We start from the raw sequence: 23,339 nt of genomic DNA, 5'->3' as shown, positions 1-23,339 counted from the left end.
TCTAAAATCCGTAACTTTCGCATACGAGCTCCGTTTTTGACGTTCTTTATATCCACACGTATGTATCGACAAGATCTACAACTTTCGTTTAGATTCCGTCGGCTAATTTTGACTTTATTTTTAAAGTTATATTTTAACAGGCTTAGACAGTTAAAGTCCGTTAAAAATTCATAACTTTGTCATCCGACGTCCATTTTCGTCTGTCTTTATATCGTTGAGTTCCTGTTAATAAGATATTAAATTCTCATTTAGGTTGTGTCGGCTAAAAATTGATCGATCTAAAATTCGAATTCCGGGCTGTGTCAATTGTTATGCTGAATCTTAGAAAAATCATAACCTCCTCATACGACGTCAGATTTGGACATTCTTTTTATGCACGTTCTTGGTTTAACATATACTATGACTTTCATTTAGATCGCTAACTCTAAAAAGTATTTTATCGAAAACTCACTTTTTACGATTTCCGGTGTCGTGAAAGTTTTGCCGTAAAACTTCGACGGGTCATAACTTCTTCGTTATAACTCGGATTTCGGCGTTATTTATATGTATGGAAACCTTGTGACATATACTAGATGTCTAGATGTCTTCTAAATAATCTTTTATGTTAGGATGCTATATGTCTGCGTGACTCGTGCATGTGTTATGTACTCCTATGCTTACCGGGCGGAGCCTGATGACCATTTTGTATGCTATGTATCTTTGTGATTATTACATGTGTATGTGTTTATATGTTATATGTTTATTTGTATGCCAAGAGGGACCCGATCTGTATATTGAGCGGGACTCGATGCTGGGCGGGGCCCATTCTGTGTTTATTATGTATGGTATGTGGTATCTTGGGGAACTCACTATTTGTGCTTACGGTTTTTAGTTTATGTTATAGGTATTTTTAGTTCCAAAGGGAAGAACTCGGGATGATTGCAGAGCACACACCACTCATTTCTGCATCTTTGTGATTTACTCTGATTTTGATGATGTATTGATACATTTTGATAACTTTGGTTTTATGATAGTGATATGGTTTGATGTTTATTAATCTAAAAACAAAAAAAAATTATGGTCTTATTTACGGGATGTTACAAGTTGGTATCAGAGCCTTGGTTCGAGGGATTCAGACATACTCTCGGGTGTATCTGAACTCAAACTGAGGATTTGGTAAAGTTTTTTTTTTATATAAAAAAAAAGAAATATTTTAAAAAATGAATTTTCTAAGACAAGAAAGGGTGTGGTGCTTGCAATTGACCGAGCTCAAGTAAGTATTCCCAAATTACCCATACATGTTATCTGATATGACTTGATCTGTGAATTGCATGCTAGTTAGGGCTAAGGATCTGCTTAGTTTTTGAATGATAGAATAATAGGAGAGATGCCTTTGTATGCCTATTGTATGAGCTTGTATACGTGCATGCTAGTACTGATCAGTCAGTGATAGGATGGCCTGATTAGGTGATGCTTGGTTCTGATTACTTGATGCTCGAGTGCTGCTTGCTTTGTGCTTTCTAGGAGTTCTCACTAGCTTCAACTAACTAGTAAGCGAATATGCTAAGTTACATATTATGGGAACTAAATAATTTTAGAAGGTTAGGTTTTAACTCTATCGCGTAGATCTTGTCTGATTCCAACTGTTGTAGTGTGAGACATTTCATTCGAAGAATTATCTGGTTTTAGTGATATGTAATTGTATTCGTGAGCTAGTTAGAGGAAGTTAGCGGGAGTTCCTTCTGCAGCTGATGGCGGAGAGTGGTGTGGAGTTTTCCTTAGGAAAACCTAGGATGAGATCTAGTGTTGGGAGCCTTGTCTTGATGAGGGTTGATTTTATGGATATAGGGTGACTTGGCAGATTTAAGGCAATCCTTGAGGAAAGTACGTATAGATGTGGAAGGTAGTATGAGCACGTACTATTGGAAGTAGAGGATTCGTACTCGAGTCAATGAGAGCTGCGATGAAACCAGGAAGCTTGTAGAGATTGTGATCCCTATATATTCTGATGGTTTATATGGTCTATTTTCAGTATGGTGACATTGCGAGGCAGGCATGTTGGAAGTTCTAGTGCTAGAGATGGCTCAGGCTCAGGTTCTGGAGCCGGACAGCTAGATGATCAGACTAGGGAGTTCATCTCATCTGAGATTACGCATTGCATTCTTCAGCAGACTCCTGTGATCTTTGGCACATTCAAGGAGGCATTCTGGAGATTTTGGATGAGCCGTTGAGTGCCTTTCGTTCTGAGATGGTGGCCTTGGTGGGGGCACGTTCATTGACCTTTAATGAGTTCCGGGAAAGTGGAGCTCCGGACTATCATGGGCAAAGGACCCAATAGCAAGAAGGAGGTGGTTAGAGGATGTTGCCAATGCCTTCCGCACCAACAGTTGCCCCGTGGGGGCAAAGGTCAGACTTGCTTCCTATCTTTTTAAGGACAGGGCACATGATTGGTGGGAGGAGGTCGGGTGTGCAGTTGGTGATGAGGCTGTTGATTCAATGAATTGGGATGATTTTGTGACCAGGTTCAGGGATGAGTTCGCACCGGTGATTGAGGTGCAGCAGTTGGCGCGAGAGCTTCAGGATCTCTGCCAGACTACTAAGACGATGGTTGAGATCACCGTGAAGTTCTGGGAGAGGGCACTTTTGGTTTCGTAGTATGTGGCAGATGAGGAGATGAAGAAGGCTCGGTATCATGAGATGTTGAGGAGTGACATTCGACAGTTTGTGATCCGATCTAGCTGCAAGACGCTTGAGGATATGATAGTGAGAGCTAGAGAGAAAGAGTTTGATCTGGAGATAGAGAAGAAGAAGAAGCTAGATTATGTGCCAAGTGCTGAGGGTTCAGGAAAGAGGCTCAATGTATCTGATTCCAGGTCGAGTGGCCATCAGGGTCGGAGCCACTGTGGCAAGTGCGGCAAGGTGCACGAGTGAGCGTGCATGGTGGGTGGTTTATGATGCTTCAAGTGCGTCCGGAAAGGTCGTATTAGCAGGGATTGCACTGCTACCACCACCACCACCACGGTATCTGATCTGATTTGCTTTCATTGCAAACAGAGGGGTCACAAGAAGGCCCATTGTCCGAGTTTGGCTGCAACAGGACCGGTGTCAGCACCCACTCCTACAACTCTTTGGATTACTAACGGCCGCCAGGGCCAGGCGGATGCACCTGTGGTGAAAAGCAGCGATTTTCAGCTGACACCCGAGGAGGATCGAGCAGCTCCCGACGTGGTGATGGGTATGTATCTTCTCCTTATCTATTTATTTATATTAAATTGTTTCTTATAATTATGTGTTTTATTTTAGGATTGTTCCTTGTGAACTGTATTTCTGCATTGGTATTGTTTGATTCGGGGGCTACCCGATCCTTTGTGTCGCTTTCGCTTAGCAAGAGGTTTGATGGAGCTCCGGGGGAGCTGGATTGTCCGTTAGATGTCAAGATTACTGATGATTGATCTGTTCGGGTTGCGAGGGTTCATCGGGGTTGTACTCTTCAGTTATTCAGCGAGCAGTATCCAATCGATTTGGTTCCCATTCCTCTGTGTGGGAACAAGGTTATTGTGGGTATGGATTGGTTGATCCATAATGGGACAGTGATCGATTGTGAGCAGTTGTTAGTTCGGGTTCGAGCCCCAAGTGGGGGAGAGTTACTAGTTCATGGGGAGACATCTCAGTGTGAGCCGATTTTGTGTTCAACAGCGAGGGATAAATGTTATATTCAGTAGGGTTGTTCCGGTTATGTCGCCTATGTTATGGATACCCTAAATAAGGGTAAGGCGGCCGTGGATGATATGTCGATTGTGCGGGATTACCCGAATGTGTTTCCAGGGGATTTCCCTGGGGTGCCTTCGGAGAGGCAAGGTGAGTTGAGGATGGATCTGGTTCCTGGTGCGGCTCCAATAGCCAAAGCACCGTATCGGTTGGCTCCTCCCGAGATGCAGGAGTTGTCTACACAGTTGCAGGAGTTATTAGACAAGGGATTAATTCGATTGAGCAGTTCGAATTGGGGAGCACCAATATTATTTATGAAGAAGAAGGATGGGTTTCATCGTATGTGCATTGACTACCGGGAGCTGAATAAGGTAACGGTGAAGAACCATTATCCATTCCCGAGGATCACTACTAGAAAACAAACCTTTAATGATACGCAATTTATGACACACTTTGATTTATGATACACAAAAGTGTGTGACCTTAAAATAGTGTCATCTCTTCAAAATTTTTAAGGATTTAGGTCACGCATTATTGCGTGCCCTTAAATTAGTGTCTCAAGAAAAAAAACACGGAGGTCGCTTTATCTTAAACGTGCGTCATCTATAACCGTCACTTTATAATTTTAATGAAACGCACCTGTAGTAGACAACGGGGGGAAACGAAATCCCCAAAATTTTGAAAACCCGCCTTGTTCTTTTCTTCCTTCTTTCTATCTTTCATCTTGGCAAAATCGATTCTCCCCTCTTGTTTCTTTATTTTGAGAAGTGATGGAAAGAAGGGAGACTGGGATAGATCCGCCGGTGATGATGAACGGAGGTGCTTTCCAGTCAATTTCGGAGATGGCGTTGTCGATTTCGATGGTGGTGTCGGCGTGCATGCGTGAGTCCTTAGCAACAAGGAATCAAGTCCACCCTTTTTCTTCTTGGTATCAAAAATTAGGTTTAAAGGGGTGAAATCCATATCTTTGATACTTATATTTACGTCTCGATTTTGGATTGCTTAGATAAGAATAATAAGAGAGTCAACGATGGGAATCATAGCCACATGGATTGCTCTATCAGCCACGATCCACGTTCTAAACGTTTCGTTCCCAATCACGGTATGTTATCATTCCGATCGTTGGCAGAAATGTACTTCGGTACGGAAACTCCAAGATCCCACTGAATGGAAAAATCGATTGCTGGAACGTGTTTTTAGCGATCGGAATTGGTCTAATACGTGATTAGGATTGCCAATTTGGAGTTTGGGTCGCCAGTTTTGCGCTTTTTGGAACATCGATTTGGTACCCTGTTGCCACCGTTTTGTCTAACTGGTCCAATACGATAGTCTATTTATTTGGTATTCCTTTTGGATACTCGATTATTCACGCTCATAGCATGAGCATAAGCGATTTAATTAGTTAAAAACATATTATTATTATGTGTGTGAAATTGTTCAGTGATTTAGGGTGTTCGGACCTCAATAAGTCTGACTGAAACATGATTGTTTAAACAAGAATTTTTTTATCCTATTGCGATGAGAAGTTGTTATGGTAGCTAAAGCTTCACTGGAAACATGATTATCTCCTTCGTGATAGTAATTCACCTTGTCATAGTCACAGTTGTTATCACCAAGCTTAACAGATCATGTTGTGAGAGAATTAATACAATCTCTTCTCGTTCGCATAGGACAAAGCCATCCACAGGTCTGTTCTATTTTTCCTTTTTACCTTTTTAGAACATACAACACCATATAGACTTACCGCTCTTTCAAAAAAACACCATGTAGACTTACCTATTTCAAAATCCATTACAGGATCTTATGTACCCTCTTCTTATGGCCTGTAAGTCAATAAGTAATCTGCGAAAAACTGCAGCTCAGGAAGTGGTTGACAAAGTGAGGCAGCACAGTGGCCTGTTGGTGGATCAGGTGAAATAATAACTTAATAATAATGAGTTAACGACTGTTAATTAATTTGGGTTTTAGGGTTTTTAGCTGACAACTTGATTAGTTTATGTGAAGGGACAACTTGTGTCAGAGGAGTTGATTAGGGTTGCAATTCTCTGGCATGATGCACTTGAAGAAGCTAGTCGGTTGTATTTTGGTGAACATAATATTGAGGGAATGCTTGAGGTTTTAGAACCATTGCATGAAATTCTTAAAGAAGGTGCCATGAGAAACAACACAACCATAAAAGAGAAAGCTTTTATTCAGGTCAGTTAAGATATTCTTTTACATCATATTATCAAAATTCACATGTTTTCCAAATATTATACTAATTGGTGTCTCTTGATAAAATTTCAGACATATCATCATGAGCTATTGGAAGCGTATGAGTGTTGCATGGAATATAAGAGAACTGGAAAAGACGTTAAGCTTACTCGGGTACACAATGAATCTTTATATCTTTATAATAATATTTAAGTGCATCATCTTTAATAACAAAATCTCATATCTTCATCATTTAAATGTGTTTTTTCTTAAGGCCTGGGATCTGTACTATCATGTCTTTAGAAGGATAGATAAGCAGCTTCAATCTCTTACAACTCTAGACCTGCAGGCAAGTAAACTTATTTCATGCATATTTTTTTTAATTCCATTAAAGTTAAATTGTAGGGATAAATGCAAATCACATCAATGTAACTTATTTCATGTATTTACTTTTCTTTTTTGTGTCTTCTTTTTACAATATGAAGGAAGGAATACTCAAAGTTGGTGTTTGATTGTTTTCCTTTTGTGTAAATGCAGTCAGTTTCTCCAGATTTAGTAGAGTGTCGTGACTTAGAGCTTGTTGTTCCTGGAACTTATTGTGCAGGTATAATAATAATATTATATTATATATGTTTTGAATGATGAGTAATATAATTTATTAATTATACATACGTGTTATATATATATATATATATATATATATATATATATATATATATATATATATATATATATATATAAACACGTATGTATAATTAATAAATTATATTAATTTTATATATATATATATATATATATATATATATATATATATTTGCAGATTCACCAGTGGTGACAATTGCATCATTTGCACCATAGCTTGTTGTGATTACATCGAAACAGCGACCCTGAAAACTGACAATTCATGGGAGTGATGGGAAAGATTATGCTTTTTGCTCAAACGACATGAAGGTTTACGCCAAGATGAACGTGTCATGCAGGTTGGTGTTGCTTTTTTCACCAATTACTTTTTCTTTCTATTCTGAGTTGTAGTTGCTTAATACTTGCTCCATGATCAGATGTTTGGTTTAGTAAATATTCTAGAGGAGAATTCAAGAAAAATAGCAGAAAAAGATCTTTCCATTCAACGATATGAGGTCATTCCTTTGTCTCCAAACAGTGGGTTAATTGAGTGGGTCCCTAATTGTGACACCCTCCACCAACTCATACGAGAGTACAGATATACCCGAAAGGTTTTTACTCTCTCTTTCCATTCAGCCTGATAAGTTTCCTACAAGTTTCTTTCCAATGGTTCAGTTGCATTTGCATGTGATACTACTTACCCTGGAAAATGATCATACATTTTATGTTAGATACAGAACACTCAAACCGTAACTTCAAGCATAATAAGCTCATTTCACAAACCTTGCACCAAAATGGGAGCTTCATAAGCACTTGGGTGTTTTTGTTCATGTTCCTCCCCCTAGATGTTTGAATTGAGGGCAAGGGCAAGGGCAGGGAAGTAAATTGTGATGGTGGAAGAGAACTAGCATGGTTTGAAAGAGTGACACACGACCGAAGACCCATAAAGTCAAAACTTGGCATGTTGTATTGAGTTGAGTGAACTGGAATTGTGGAATCTTTAGGTTGCATAAAAGCCTGATCTTGGGGACTCACAAGGGTGTGTTGTTTATCAAAGGGTTCAATTTTTAATTCCAATTCCATGGTTGGGTGGAATTTGTTCTCATGATTGACCACATGAGTAATATTGTTTGATTCTGACACACTTTGATGTTGTACATAGTTTTCATAGTTATCATCTAGAGTCTGAACTTCAGGCTCCTGGGGTGTAGCATTTTTATTTAGTAAATTTACAACTTTGACATGATCATCAACCACATAAACAACAGTTTCAGACACTTTTTCTATTGGAGACATTGGGTAAATGCAGGATCCTACTAACATGATGGATAACAGAGATCCCATGAGGAAAGGTAATCTCATTTTGTTTATCAAAAGTTATTTAAATATGATAGATGTAAAACATTATGTAAATCCAGTTACGTAAGTAATGCATTTTTTGGTTTTAATTTAATCGATGATTTTAGTTTTTCTTAATATGTGTTGTTTATCACAGTAGGTAAGTAATATCCTTTCAAACATTAATTTTCCTCCTAACTTTCATCCCTATCACATCTTTAAAGATTACCCTTTTGCACATATTTCTCATACAACTGTCTGAATCTAAGTAATGACCATTTTACCCTTCTATTTAGAAAAGATAAAACACCATCTTTCCCACTTAACATATTACGCCGCCTCTGTTAGTATTAAAAAGAAACACTATTGTTTCTTTTCTAGACTGTCTGAATCTGAGTAAATGACCATTTTACCCTTCTATTTACAAGGGGGAGGGGCATCAGTAATACTGAGTATTCCCAGAATATGAGATGAATAAAATGTGTTGATGGTGGGTTACTTTTACTTACAAGGTTTATATGGACTGAAGTCCTCCAGATGGATGAAGTCTTACCAGAGGCTGGTGTACAAGATTTTGGTTTCGAGGTCATCATTATTATCTATCTATCTATGAGTAATGAGTTAGTTATGTTTATAAATTTTTTAGTTGACTAGTTACTGATTAAAAATGTTGATGGGTTCAGGCTGCTTGTGTTGTTGTGAGTGAGTATGTTGCTAGCGCTTTTACCCTCTTCTTCTTGAAATATCTGGTTAGTCAGTCTCTGGATATGTATATAGATATGTATAGAAAGAAATTTTTTAATATGAACAAGGATAAAAGTGTATTGGTTTGGTTGGTTTTCTTTTCTGATTTGAACAGCCATACACTCTCCTGCAAATTCAAAAGGAAGATGCCACATGCAAGGAGTATCCTTTGGGAGCTGCCCTTGAGGCCACCAAAAATACTTTGATTCAAGGCAGTATAAAACTCTTATTGGTAGATAATTTTGATTCCACTCTCATACATACCATGTGTATTATTAATTAGTTGATATTGATATTGTACAACTGACATGATTATTGTGTAGGATTTTCGTGTTGTTTTTGATCAAGAGTTGGGATTGATATTGAAGCGAAGAGACATGATGATTGGTTGGATACCTGAAGGGTTTCAGAGATTCTTCAGACAGCTTAATGATGAGTTACTGAAACAAGAAGGTGAACCTTTATAGCAATGTTGTATTACGTTATATAGTTAGGGAAGACCTCTTAATAACAATGTACAATCAGATCCCTTTTGACATGATGTTATTGGATGAAATTGATTGTTTTGATATATATTTTTTTCTATATTTTTGTATTATGCATAAAAGAGTATCGTAAAGGCACGTCGTATATGCATATCGTAAATGGTTGTTGAAGTTTATCACACGCAAATGTGTGTCATCTTCATTTATGACAGGGGCTTTATTAATACGTAATGTGTGTCCTAAAAGCGCGTCGTAAGGTTACGACAAGCAAATGCGTGTTGTCTTCCTTTATTACAGGGCCTTCATTGATACGCATCGTGTGTCGTAAATGAGCGTTGTAAATGCATGTCGTAATTGCACGTCGTAAATGTGTGTCGTAAATAGACGACGCGCAAAAGTGTGTCATCTTTCGTTATGAAAGGGCCTTCCTTGACATGCATTTGTGTTTCTTCTTAGCGTTTTACGACACACATTGCGCGTCGTAAAAGGCTGTTTTTCTAGTAGTGGATTGATGATATTTTTTACCAGCTTTAGGGTGCATCTTGGTTTTCCAAGATTGATTTGCGATTGGGTTATCATCAGATGAGGGTTAAAGACGGGGATGTGTAGAAGAAAACTTTTCAGACTCATTATGGTCATTACGAGTTCGTGGTGATGCCTTTTGGGCTCACCAATGCTCCAGCCGCGTTCATGGATCTCATGAACCGCGTGTGCGGGCTGATGCTGGATCAGTCTGTGATTGTATTTATCGATGATATCTTGGTTTATTCCAAGACTCAGGAGTAGCACGAGGAGCACTTGAGGGAAGTGTTGGAGACTTTGATGAGGGAGAGACTTTTCACAAAGTTCTCCAAGTGTGAGTTTTGGTTGCACGAGGTGTAGTTTCTGGGGCACCTTGTCAACCAAAATGGTATTTTGGTCGATCCAGCCAAATTCAAGGTCGTGATGCAGTGGGAGGTTCCGAGGTCTCCATCTGAGATTTGGAGTTTTCTTGGTTTAGCGGGTTATTATCGAAGATTCATCCAAGATTTCTCCAAGAAAGTTGTTCATTTGACCCATCTGACAAAGAAGACGGTTGGATTTCGTTGGGGGCCTGAGCAGCAGATAGCTTTTGAGACCTTGAGACAGCGGTTGTGTGAGGCACCGATTCTGACCCTGCCAGAGGGTGTCAAGGATTTTGTGGTTTATTATGATGCGTCGATTACAGGATTGGGGGCAGTGTTGATGCAGAGTGGTCGTGTGATCACTTACGCTTCGAGGCAGCTGAAGCCTCATGAGACGAATTATCCGACGCGTGATTTGGAGTTGGGGGCTGTGATTTTCGCCCTCAAGATTTGGTGTCATTACCTCTATGGGATCTGTTGTACTATTTACACAGATCACAAGAGCATGAGGTATTTGATGGATCAGTCGAATCTGAATATGAGGCAGCGCCGGTGGTTGGATATGGTGAAGGATTATAATTTTAGGGTCCTTTATCGCTCGGGGAAGGCCAATGAGGTGGTCGATGCTCTCATCTGCAAGGCGTTCGCGGCTCTGATCAGAGACATATGCTTGAAGATGATCGTGATTAATCCGCTGTTGGAGTGGATTCGTGAGGCTTAGGTTGAGGCTATGAAGGAAGAGCACTAGAAGAGTGAGCGTATTGTGGATCAGGTGGCTTCCTTCGATTATGATAGATGTAGATTGTTGAATCTGCATCGACAGGTTTGGGTTTCGTATTGGGGTGGTGTGCATCAGGTTTTTATGGAGGAGGTGCACAAATCTAGGTTCTCCATTTATCCCGCAGATACGAAGATGTATAGGGATCTTCGTCCTGATTATTGGTGACCTTGCATGAAGCGGGATGTGGCTTGGTATGTGGATCGTTGATCGACTTGCAGGAAAGTCAAGGACGATCATCAGAGACCTCACGGCAAGATGTAGCCGTGGGAGATTCCCGTATGGAAATGGGAGGATATTACTATGGATTTCATCATGAAGTTACCCCAGACTGCACATGGAATGGATTCGATCTGGGTTATCGTGGATCGGTTGACCATAAGCTTGCTTTTCATTCTGATTTAGGAGAGTATTTCTGCAGAGAAATTGGCTGAAATTTATATCAAGGAGGTTGTGGCACGTCATGGAGTGTTGCTTTTGGTGGTTTCTGACACAGATGTTCGCTTTACTTCCAGGTTTTCGAAGAGGTTTCATGACGAGTTAGCACTCGTCTCCATTTCAGCACAACATTTCATCTGCAGACCGATGGTCAGAGCGAGCAGACTATTTAGACCCTAGAGGATATGATGTGGGCGTGTGTATTGGATTTTGGTGGGAGTTGGGATATGTATCTTCTGTTAGCAGAATTTTCGTATAACAACAGTTATCACGCCAACATTGATCGCCCTCTTTTCAAGATGCTCTACGGGAGGAAGTGCAGGACCCCGATTTGTTAGGGTGAGGTTGGTCAGTGGGTTATGGGGAGTACCGAGGTGGTACTTAAGACCACTGAGTTGATTCAACAGGTTCAGAGCAGGCTCCAGACAGCTCAGAGTCGGCAGAAGAGTTATGACGACAGACACCTATCAGATTTAGAGTTCCAGGTGGGGAATATGGTTCTCCGGAAGGTGTCATCTTGGAAAGGTGTCATCCGGTTCAGGAAGTGGGGCATGCTGGGCCCCGGGTATATCGGTCCTTTTAGGGTTTTGGCCCGGGTGGGACGGGTTGCTTATCGTTTGGATCTTCCGGATGAGCTCAGTCAGATTCATAGCACGTTCCATGTCTCTTAGCTGCGGAAGTTCTTAGTAGATGATACAGCAGTGGTATCATTGGAGGATATTCAGGTGGATTACCGCCTGAATTATATTGAGAGACTGGTGGCGATTCTGGATCGGAAAACGAAAACCTTGAGGAACAAGGTTGTAGAGTTAGTGAAGGTGCAATGGCAGCACCAAAAGGGTTCAGAGTGGACTTGGGAGCCGAAAGATGAGATAAGGGAGAACTTGAAGGGTTTTTAGCACTATAACAATCCTATGATGCAGATACAACCCTAAATTCTTTGGATCTAAGTTTTCTCAAGTTATACATGCATTTTCATTTCATCCAAAGCATAAACCCTAACTAGCATACAAATATAGGATTTATAACATAAAACAAGTTAAATGAATACCTCTTGTTGTAGCTTGTGAATCTTCGCCTTTCAAGAGCTTAGTACCTCAAATGTGATACCTCTAATAAGTCACAAACACCAAAAGCAAATGGAGGATTATGAGAGAGGTTAGGAATCACCAAAAATCGGCTAGGGTTTCAACTTGGAATAGCCTGGCCGATTTTAGGGTACTTAGGGGTTACTTTTATAGTGTAGAATTCCTAGGGTTTTAACTTGTAAACCCTAATTAATCATGGACTCTTCACGTTTCATAGGCCCTTTGGAATAAACCTTCATGGAATTTCATATAGGTTTAGTCCATCCCTAATCAGCGTGGATCATTAGCCCAAACTATAAGTAAAACTGATTTAACTAATTAGTACCTGTAAATTTAATCAGTCTCTTTTGATCACTAAATTAATTCCAAATTAATTCTTGATCAATACCAATTAAATAATATGATTTCTCAATTAATATATTATTCATATAATATATTAATAAATCACAAATAACCTCTTTCTAAAAAAAAATCCATCCTATCAAATTGCTCTGGTGAAGGCAACCCAAAAGGACCATGTTACTATCGGGTCAAGTACATACCAATTATAATTATGGGCTTAGACACTAGTCCAACAGTCTACCACTTGGATAAGTCTAATAACTATAACTGCCAATGCAATTTCAAATCCGATTAGCAATCGTAGCTCTTAAAAGCCGTTGTCGAACTCTGATCTTATCAGCAACGCGTCCTTTAGATAAGGGATCAAATATTTCTCCGTTCTACAATATATCCTATAGACATGAGACATGGATTATAATCATTCTCTTTGTCCAAGTTCTGTTTCCCGATTTCCGATTTATGATGACAGACAAATTGAACAAATCAAATCAGTCCAGGCTTGGCCAAGTGCTTAGGGTGTCATCACTAAATCATCGAGGGGCCCACAGATATCGCTTTTATCCCTCTTAGGGTAAAAGGTACGGATAAACTTCGACTCATATTCTTGCTCAATTTACTCATCAAATTACACACAACAATACATTTTATAACACCAAGTTACTGGTGTGTTTACGCATCATCAATGTGCAACCGACTTGTAAACTACAACTCATATGTCTCTGTTTCAAGAATATAAGATATTATCGTCTCCCAATCACTCGTGATAAAATCCATGAAGTGATTCACGTGAGCGTGGGTTTAATCCAATACTCAAATCTTATTTCAGAAGTACTCATGAACACTTGCAGCAAACATTTGCTATGTCCAAGCTTTTAGACAATCTACAGACAGATTCATGACAGTCTTTCCTCATTACTTACTTCCAAAGTATGATCGACTGTGGATGTTTGAATAACCTAGTTATTCGGGAAGTAAAACATGCGAAGTGAAACACAAGAATAATTTAATCCAATATGGTCTCAAAACTTTTGAATATAAATAAAACACTTATTATTTAATCACCATATTGATTACACATTATTCATTGTATAATGTTTCGACTAATCAACTTAATACTTGAATTAAAAACAATAGTTATCCCATGCTCCAAGCATCCACACTATTTTTACCTATGGTCCTTACTTTGCGAAACAGATCAATTGGAAACATTTCCAATGATGCTTATTTCACAATTCCAAGTCCTTATCATAAGTGTAAGAATATCAAATTCTTCCACTATTAGAATGTGTTAGATTCTAAGCTATTATGCAATGATCATTTTTGTAATCACTAGGCACCAAAGTCACAGAGACTTTGCCAATTACAAAACATTCTATTGGAGATTGTTACAAGACAACTGCATAGATACGAAGTCTCATATTCAAAGTACATTCATTTGAACATCCTTCTTGCATAAAAGTTTCTACACATAGATTCTTAATATCCAACTCCCATTATGGAAACATTTCCATATTTTCCATATGACCATTCATTCTTAATAGAATCCTATCTATTCATAATAATGTCAATATGGTCCATCCATTAGTATACTTCCAACTGTCTTTCAGCAACCAATCCTTGGCAAACCTCAGATCGTCCTTGACAGTTGTTTAACTACTTTAGTTATGTCCAATTTTGGTCCTTTTTTCCCTCTTAATGCCCTAGGCATTTGGAAAAATCAGAGCAAGTGAATATTATAACATATGCAATCGATCCTATACCCGAAGCGTATGGGATACGATTCATAATGTCTTACATAAAGACATGATACTTTACCAGTCTCTTACTATAATATTTCCATATATAGAATTTCCAATGTTGAAACATTCCAACCTAATATTCATATATGCACATGACTAAGTTCGATTAAAATTTTAATCTAAACTTTTAAATTCGAAATAAAGTATAAGTATCCTTTCCCTTACTATAGAAAAACAACTTTTCAAACTCTACAACTTTTCAAATCAAAACTTTGTTTCCTATAAATAGCATTGCTAACTCGCAACACCTATCATAATGATTATGCTCCCACTAGCACAATAACTATGTCCTTACTAGCATAACACTTACGCTCCCACTAGCTTCGACATGTACCCAGATCTCAGCTGGACTTCTAGAAATCAATACTTATTGACTTTCTTCCAAAGTTCAGATTTCTGATACAAGATGCTTCGATAAGACTTTATCTAGGTTTCTCAAACTCATACGCCTTTCCTTAGATAGCTCATATGTGTGTCTAAACTATTTCAGAACTTACAGCATTAAGTCCCGAATGTTCAGACTATTTTCCATTTCTCACAATTCGAACTATGAAGAGGGATGCTGTAATCATAATCGAATTTGAGAACACAATTACCACAACTGCTATCTCCTTAAAATCTACCAGTGAAAGCATTTCCTCAAAATCATTTTCATGAAGGAGAGAAACCTTTTTCCACTTAGATTTTATAGTGTATGTGTTCCTATCCATGTGAATTTATCATAACCATAATCACAAGACAAGGTTTGCAACAAATCCAAACTCATATGGACTGAACTTGTTCAATCTTAATTTCTTGCCATTTAGTAGCACAAGGGCCTACCATTGCTTCCAAGTTGTTGTGCAGCTCACCCCTATCGATCAATGTACTTTCATTGACCAAGGTGCTTTGCCTTATGCAATCAAATGAGAACTCATAGAACTCACATGCATAGTTAACTTAATTGGAACAGGCACAGAAACAAGAATATGTCAACACAATAGGTTGCAAACCTCAAGTCGTGTGCTAGTGATAAACAATAGGTTTATTCTTGATTAGTTCTTGAAACTTTTCAAGATATTTTAAGACTCCTACTGACCTCTTGACATATAAGATTATCTTGTTAAGGATCATTCCTCGACAAACAAATATTCAAGAATTAGTATGGGTTCTCATCAAGAACAACACTTCATATGATTGGTTTTGGTCTTTGTTTTATCCAAAACATCACAACTTCCAATCTCAAATGTACATGAGTAAGAAAACTTTTCTACTCTACATTTCATGATGTGTTTATAAACCTACTTAGGATATGTCACTCAAGATAAAATCTCTGAGTATGACTCTAAGACTTGATTTTTGAAACGAAGTATGACTCATCCTTTTGATTTAACCATTTCAGCAATTCCCGATACCTCTTCTTAGTCATGCTTATGCACTAAGATGTCCTTAGAGGATCAATTGTGATATGGTTCCATAATCATTAAGATGATCATAAACCACGATACTAAATTACTCTCCTTTCCTTTCAGATTGGAGAAACTTTTATCTTTCTGCCTAATTGATTCTTCTTATTCGTTCTGCTATACTTTGAAACTTTTCAAGGTATTAGAATTATACTTAATCTTGCAAGTATAATCATATTTACTGAACAATTAGTAAATCATGACGAATAGTCTTTATCATTCTTTGTGGTGGATCTGACCAGTACACATCAATGTGCACTAGATCCTTAAGTCTTTCACTTGACTTACATACATATGTGAATAAGGAATTAACCTTAATTTCCCAAAGAAGAAAATTCTCATTCATTACACAATACAAGTCGTATGATTCCAAGTTTCTGTCCAACTGAAACTTGGGTGATGAGAATCTTTCCTTATTGGTAAATTTCTGACACTACCACAAACGATATTACTAAGAATCAAATCCATTTTCAATATTGCTAAAAATGTATAAACACCAATTTTCACAAGTGCCATTGCAAGGAAATATAAATAAAACAAAAAATTTTCTTTATTTATAAAAACACGAAAAACTTGTCCTTACAATGCAAATTTATATGAAAACTATGTTACTAAATATTCCTAAGCAATCTATCATAAATCCTAAGCAACAGCTCAAAAATCTGATTATCGAACCATACGATCGAAATCCATCTCTTCGCGACCAGACTCAGCTCATTCTTACTTTAAGCTTCCTTTCTTTTCTTCGATCCTACAAAACATCAAAATGCAATCTTATCACATCATGTATTAAGAATCTATAAATAGGAACTTAATAGAGTTAGATAGTGGACTTACCTGAAGTAGAGTCATACATTTTGACTTTACCATCCGTGCGATCCTTCAGGTAGATACGGCAGCTTCGCATCCAATGCCCCTTCTCTTGGCAATAGAAACATGTGGACTCCTTGGGAATGAATGACACATGGAACAATCTCAGACTTGGGCTTTCTCTTATGGTTAAACTTTTCGACCATGGCCAATTTCTCTCCCGTAGGAGAAGAAATCATTTCTGGACTATCACCTTTACCATTGTTAGGGTCTATGGAAATTTGGGATGCAGATCTTCCAATCAAATTTGCTTGACCACTGCTCTAAATCATTATGATTCAGCAGCAAGAAGCAAATATTTTAGATCAATAAGGGTCACGTCGCGGTCTCCCATATAGTAATCCTTAACAAACTGACTATATGACCCGTGAAGTGACTGAAGAACCAAGTCAACAGCCAGCTTCCTTGGAAAAACAACACCCAACATCCCAGTCTATCAATATGTAACTTCAACTCCAAGACGTGAGCACATACAGACTTTTCATCTTCGTGTTTACTTGCCAATAGGGCTTGAGTGATCTTAAACTTTTCAAGTCGACAAACATGTAGGTCACGGAGAATTATTGGAGGAGGTGGAGGAAGAGAAGTTCCACCAACGCACGAGGTAGGGATTGATCCTTCACCTTGATCGTCACGTGGAATATCATCTTCATGAGGAAAGATTTTTCCAACAGATTCAGGAAAACCATAGTTATCAGACCTAGACATCTACAAGGGAGAAATTCAAGTTAGTTGATTCAATCCTTAATATAACACCCAAATGAAATATTAAGGCTAGGACCCAAAAAAATAATTCACAATTCGGAAGAGGGATGCCATAATCCAATTGTAAGTTATTTTGTCGGTAGGTAAATGATAATTTACCCATTCCACCATGAAAACAAAATTTTAGACGAATTAGGTTTTAAATGAAATTCCTAGATCTGTTGAGATTCATTGAACTTTTCAATAACATGTTTAATCTCGATTATCCCTTCAAGTTTGTGATTGGGATACCGAGGATCACAAACAAGGTGTGAATAACCATGCAAATTAGCTTAGTACTCTCGAAGTCATTTATCACCTAATCAATGTGCCGGTTAGCCACACACGCTCCATTGATCTATGATAACCTACGAGCTACCCATTTCCATCCTTTATTAGTCCCATATTAGTGTGTCAGTTAACCACACACGCTCCACTAACGACCAATAATGTGCAATGTGTAATTTCATGGGTCAGCATCAAATTCACATTTTCCTAAAGTAACTAAGATTTGGGAATTTAGAAAAAGCATTTAATTACCTTTTATAATTATCATTATACTTTTTAATGAGAATTAATGTCCTATCCTACCCGTTAGCTAACGACCCTCCACTAGTCAAGGAAGCGGTGGGTGAGAGTAGACACCCATTCAATCGCCATTTTATAGGCAATTTCCTTATATCCTCTTATTGACCAGCTTCGTGAATGAGGTCTAATAACGATAAGACTGACTTTTAACTTATACATATATAATATATTAGACTTTTAATTTTATATAGTATAAGGGTGTATTTTAAACCTTTAAAATACTAGGATGTTTAATCTTTTAAATAAATTAGACTTTTAATTCAATTAAAACTTTAAACCATTCTATTATGGATTTATTAATACTCTTTTAATTAATCTTTTAATTAGTTATCAACAAAAGCCATAATTATTCCTTTTAGTTGTGTCCATTTAAATTTCCTAAATTAAAACCTTTAATTCTAAATTTAAATTATGAAACCAAAAGGATGTATTTTAAACATTTAAAATATTAGGGTTTTAGAATTTAATATTTCACAATTAAAACTTTTAATCAATTTTTTAAAAATTTCAAAACTTGATGGCAAGTTTTGAAACTTTTCAAAAACTCTTGGATCAATTTGAAAACAGTTAAATTAATCATATAATTAACTATATCACAAAATTGACTTAATCTAATATCATATAGCAAGATGATTCAAATCAAATTCTACAAATAATTAGTTTTTCACAAAATCAAGTAATTATCTTAAAATTTGACAATCATCATTCAATTGGATGAGGATAATCATTACCTTATCATAAAAATCAAATTTTATCAGTCAAAACAGTTTGCGGTAATGATCCTAATCAAATTCTGGCAAAAAAACTAAAAATCCTGCCAACAGAGGATCCTACTCGTCGAGTTCATGGCATGGACTCGACGAGTTCATCACATATGATCCAACTTGTCGAGTTCCCTTATGGGACTCGACGAGTCCAACAGTTAGTGGCTAAAAATGACATTTTTTCAGCTTTGAAATTCAAACAATTGCATCAATATAACAGAAAACACCCTAGTCTCTGATACCACTGAAGGGTTTTGAGCACTATAACAATCCTATGATGCACATACAACCCTAAATGCTTTGGATCTAAGCTTTCTCAAGTTATACATGCATTTTCATTTCATCCAAAGCATAAACCCTAACTAGCATACAAATATAGGATTTACATAAAACAAGTTAGATGAATAGCTCTTGTTGTAGCTTGTGAATCTTGGCCTTTTAAGAGCTGAGTACCTCAAATGTGATACCTATAATAATTTACAAACACCAAAAGCAAATGGAGGATTATGAGAGAGGTTAGGAATCACCAAAAATCGGCTAGGGTTTCACCTTGGAATAGCTTGGCCGATTTTAGGGTGCTTGGGGGGTTATTTTTATAGTGTAGAATTCCTAGGGTTTTAACTTGTAAACCCTAATTCATCATGGATTCTTCACATTTCATAGGCCCTTTGGACTAAACCTTCATGGACTTTCATATAGGTTTAGTCCATCCCTAATCAGCATGGATCATTAGCCCAAACTATAAGTATTACTGATTTACCTAATCAGACCCCGTAAATTTAATCAGTCTCTTTTGATCACTAAATTAATTCCAAATTAATTCTTGATCAATACCAATTAAATAATATGATTTCTCAATTAATATATTATTCATATAATGTATTAATAAATCACAAATAACCTGTTTCTCAAAAAATCCATCCTATCAAATTGTTGTGGTGAAGGCAACCCAAAAGGACCATGCTACTATCGGGTCAAGTACATACCAATTATAGTTAGGGCTTAGACACTAATCCAGCAGCACTATCCAGAGTTATTCAGGGCAACGGACTTTGAGGACGAAGTTTGATTCAAGTGGGGAAGAATTGTAACACTTGGATATAGGTATGTTCCTTTTTAGCACCTTTGTATTTTATTATTACAATTTGGTCCTTGGGGTTAGTACGTGGGGTGTACCATTGGGTACGCTTAGCGTACTAGCTGAGAAGCTAGTACGTGGGGCGTACCACATGGTACGCTTAGCATATTAAGTAGATTGATCGTGGGACCGAGGCCTCGTACGCTGGGTGTACGAGGATTACGATGGGCGTACGAGGGTTTAATGAAACCCTAACTTTAGGGTGTTGCACCCTATATAAACTCCTTAAGTCCCTGGGGCTGGCCTCTTTACCAGCCTTCATACCTCCTAAACCCTAAATTTCGACCCTTAGCCTCCATTTTTGTGTCTTTGAGATCTTGAGAAGAAGTTGGTGCTTATTTTGCTCATTTTGAAGGGATATAAGAAGGTTGAAGGTGCATTGCTTAGTGTGAAGCTTATAGATCCAGAATCATCACTCATTTTGCAAGTCTTTTAAGGTATAAAGTTCATACCTTGTCTTCTCCTTGCTTAGATCTCTTCATGTTATGGTTTTATGCTTCTTTGTCCCTTTTTGGTTGGTCTTGATGGGTTAAGGCCGTTTTAGAAGCTAAATCTTGTAGATCTGGATGTTTGGAGGGTTCCTTATGCTTAAAGGTGAAAACTTTATGGTGTTTATAGTCTCATGCATGTATTAAGTCATTTATTAAGCTCTTTTGGGCTCTAGAGCCTCATTAAGCCATGCATGCATGTAAAGTTGGCAACTTTACATGATAAACCATCTTAAGAAAGTCAGATATGAGTTTGGATGGAGGTCTTAATCGATTAAGAGCTGGAACATGGAAGTTGGCCATATGGGAGGAGTACGTTGGGCGTACAAGCCCTAAAGCGAGTACGCTGCGCGTACGTGCTGGGTACGCCCCGCATACTCAGCAGGATTGGGCTTCAGACGTTTTGGCTTCAGTTTAGGCTATATTTGGACTTAGATGCTTAGGGCCTTGTTGGACCATCAAGTTATTGGTTTGATGCTTGTTTTGGGTTCTTGGAAAAGGCCCATGAAAGAGATTAGGCCCAATTTTGAAAAATGGGCCATGATTAGGCCTTGGATGATTAATTTGCATTTGGGCCTTTTGGATTGTAGGTTTAGGCCTTAGTCTTGGTCCAAGCTAGGTACAGGGTAAAATGGTTTTTTTACCCTAATTTTTGGACTGATGGTTATGGATTAGAATCCAATTATTAATTGGATGTCATTGGATATGATAACGCGGAGATTTTAGCGGGCCAACAGCCAAATATCCTTTCTGTAAGATTCAACAGTGTGAGGTGAGTTTCCTCACTGGTTTAGCGGGTGGAAGGCACCAATGCCGGCCCATGATTTTGTTATGTTAGGATGATGTCTACGTGACTCTTGCATGTGTTATGTAGTCCTATACTTACCGGGCAGGGCCCGATGAGCATTTTGTATGCTATATATCTTTGTGGTTATTGCATGTGTATGTGTTTATATGTTATATGTTTATTTGTATGTCGTACGGGACCCGATCTGTATATCGAGCGGGGCCCATTCTGTGTTTATTATGTATGGTATATGGTATCTTGGGAAACTCACTAAGCTTTGTGCTTATAGTTTTCAGTTTATGTTTCAGGGACTTCCAGTTCCAAAGGGAAGAGCTCGTGATGATTGTAGAGCACACACCACTCGTTTCCGCATCTTTGTGATTTACTTTGATTTTGAGGATGTATTGATACATTTCGATAACTTTGGTTTTATGATAATGATATGGTTTGATGTTTATTAATATAAAAACAAAAAAAATTATGGTCTTATTTATGGGACCTTACATATATACAATTCATATCTTCAACTTGGTTTTCACATACAGAACAACACCACCACCACGACCATCGGCCGGAGATATGAACGCCACCAACACCACCGATCGGTACCGCCGATCCTTTATAGTGAGATTGTTCCAGAATATCATCATAGCTTCCTTCTCACTGAGATTGAAAATTAGGCAAATATCCTTTTCAAATTCGAGCATAGGGGTACCAGATTCCACATTAGAACAATCCTCCAGCTTAATAATGTTACTAGAAGGGCCAGGAAGCTCAGCCATAACAACATCAATAGCTAAAGGGACAGGAATCGACGAACTAGAACCATATTTATCGAAGTCGCACTACCCTTTAAACTCGAAAATCGATTTTCTCGGAATTTCTCTTACGTATCAAGCTTTTTGACAAGCAATGAAACCGATTTGGGTTGCAAAGGGTCAGAATGATGATTAGAGACGTCAATCAGAACCAATTTTGAGCCAACAGTCGATTTTGCACTTATATCCCCTTCCGATGTAAAAACATCGAGATTCAGATATTGAGGATACCCTCCATGAAAACGAACAACAACTAGATCCAAGGAAAGAGGATAAAAAGGTGGTCAAGAAGAAAAGACGAAGGAACCAAAACACCCACCTGAAAGTTAACTATAACCCATTAATCTTCCATCAACGAGAATCTTAGAGAACACACAAAAGGATTTTGTTTATCGGATTAGGGTTGGTTCATCCGAGAGCCCATATCTTCTTCCCTAAATCCTCTGATTTTGTTTCCGATCCGAGAACACAAATTGATTGTGATCTTTGTTTTGAGGTATAAATATGGAGCAGTAGAAAAAGGGAAGGGGTTGCCTTTTTTCTAGTGTGTGTGTGTGTTTGAGGAAGATGATGGGTGTGTGTCTTGGGTAAGAAGATAGGGATGGTGGTGATATTTTGGCTCGTGTGTGTGTGTGTGTGTGTGTGAGAGAGAGAGAGAGAGAGAGAGAGAGAGAGAGAGAGGAAAATTTTATTTTTTATTTTTCTTTTAATTTAAAAAGTATTTAAATAAATAAAAAAACTAAAAAAAACAAAATATAAGGGTAAAATCGTCATTATAAAAAAGTTCAAAGCAAATTAGACCAAACTCACAACAAAATGAAAAGTTTTGACCTCTGGTTTTAGTTCAAACATTTTTGGACTAAAGTGACAATTTTCAATTTTCAGCTAACCACATAGACCATTCTTGCAGCTTTGTTTTGTACAAAATATCTTTTAAAACTTTTTTTTTACTGATTTTCTAAATAACTATTTTAAAATGTCTAATATATGAATTTTTTAACAAAAAATGTCGCCTCTTATGTTCTTACATTGTATCTACTATATCCAAGTTTATTTAACTTTTTGTTTGATTTCAAGTACAAACCAAGTGTTTTCTTGAAAATTTGGAATTTTTTTATTGGATTTCCAACATGTTCTTGTAATTTCTAAAAAAATATATAATTCTAATAAACGTCTTTTTTATCTTATTCAAAAAAATTGCAGCATTTTATGCAACATGACTATTTTCTGTAAAACATAGTCATTCATGTAGATTTAAATACTTTTAAAGGTAAGTGGTATCAATGATCCATTCTAAAAT

Source organism: Lactuca virosa, chromosome 3 (genome assembly GCF_052849685.1).
Source record: "Lactuca virosa cultivar CGN04683 chromosome 3, Lactuca_virosa_CGN04683_v6, whole genome shotgun sequence".
Classification (NCBI taxonomy): domain Eukaryota; kingdom Viridiplantae; phylum Streptophyta; class Magnoliopsida; order Asterales; family Asteraceae; genus Lactuca; species Lactuca virosa.
This window is presented reverse-complemented; position numbering follows the sequence as displayed.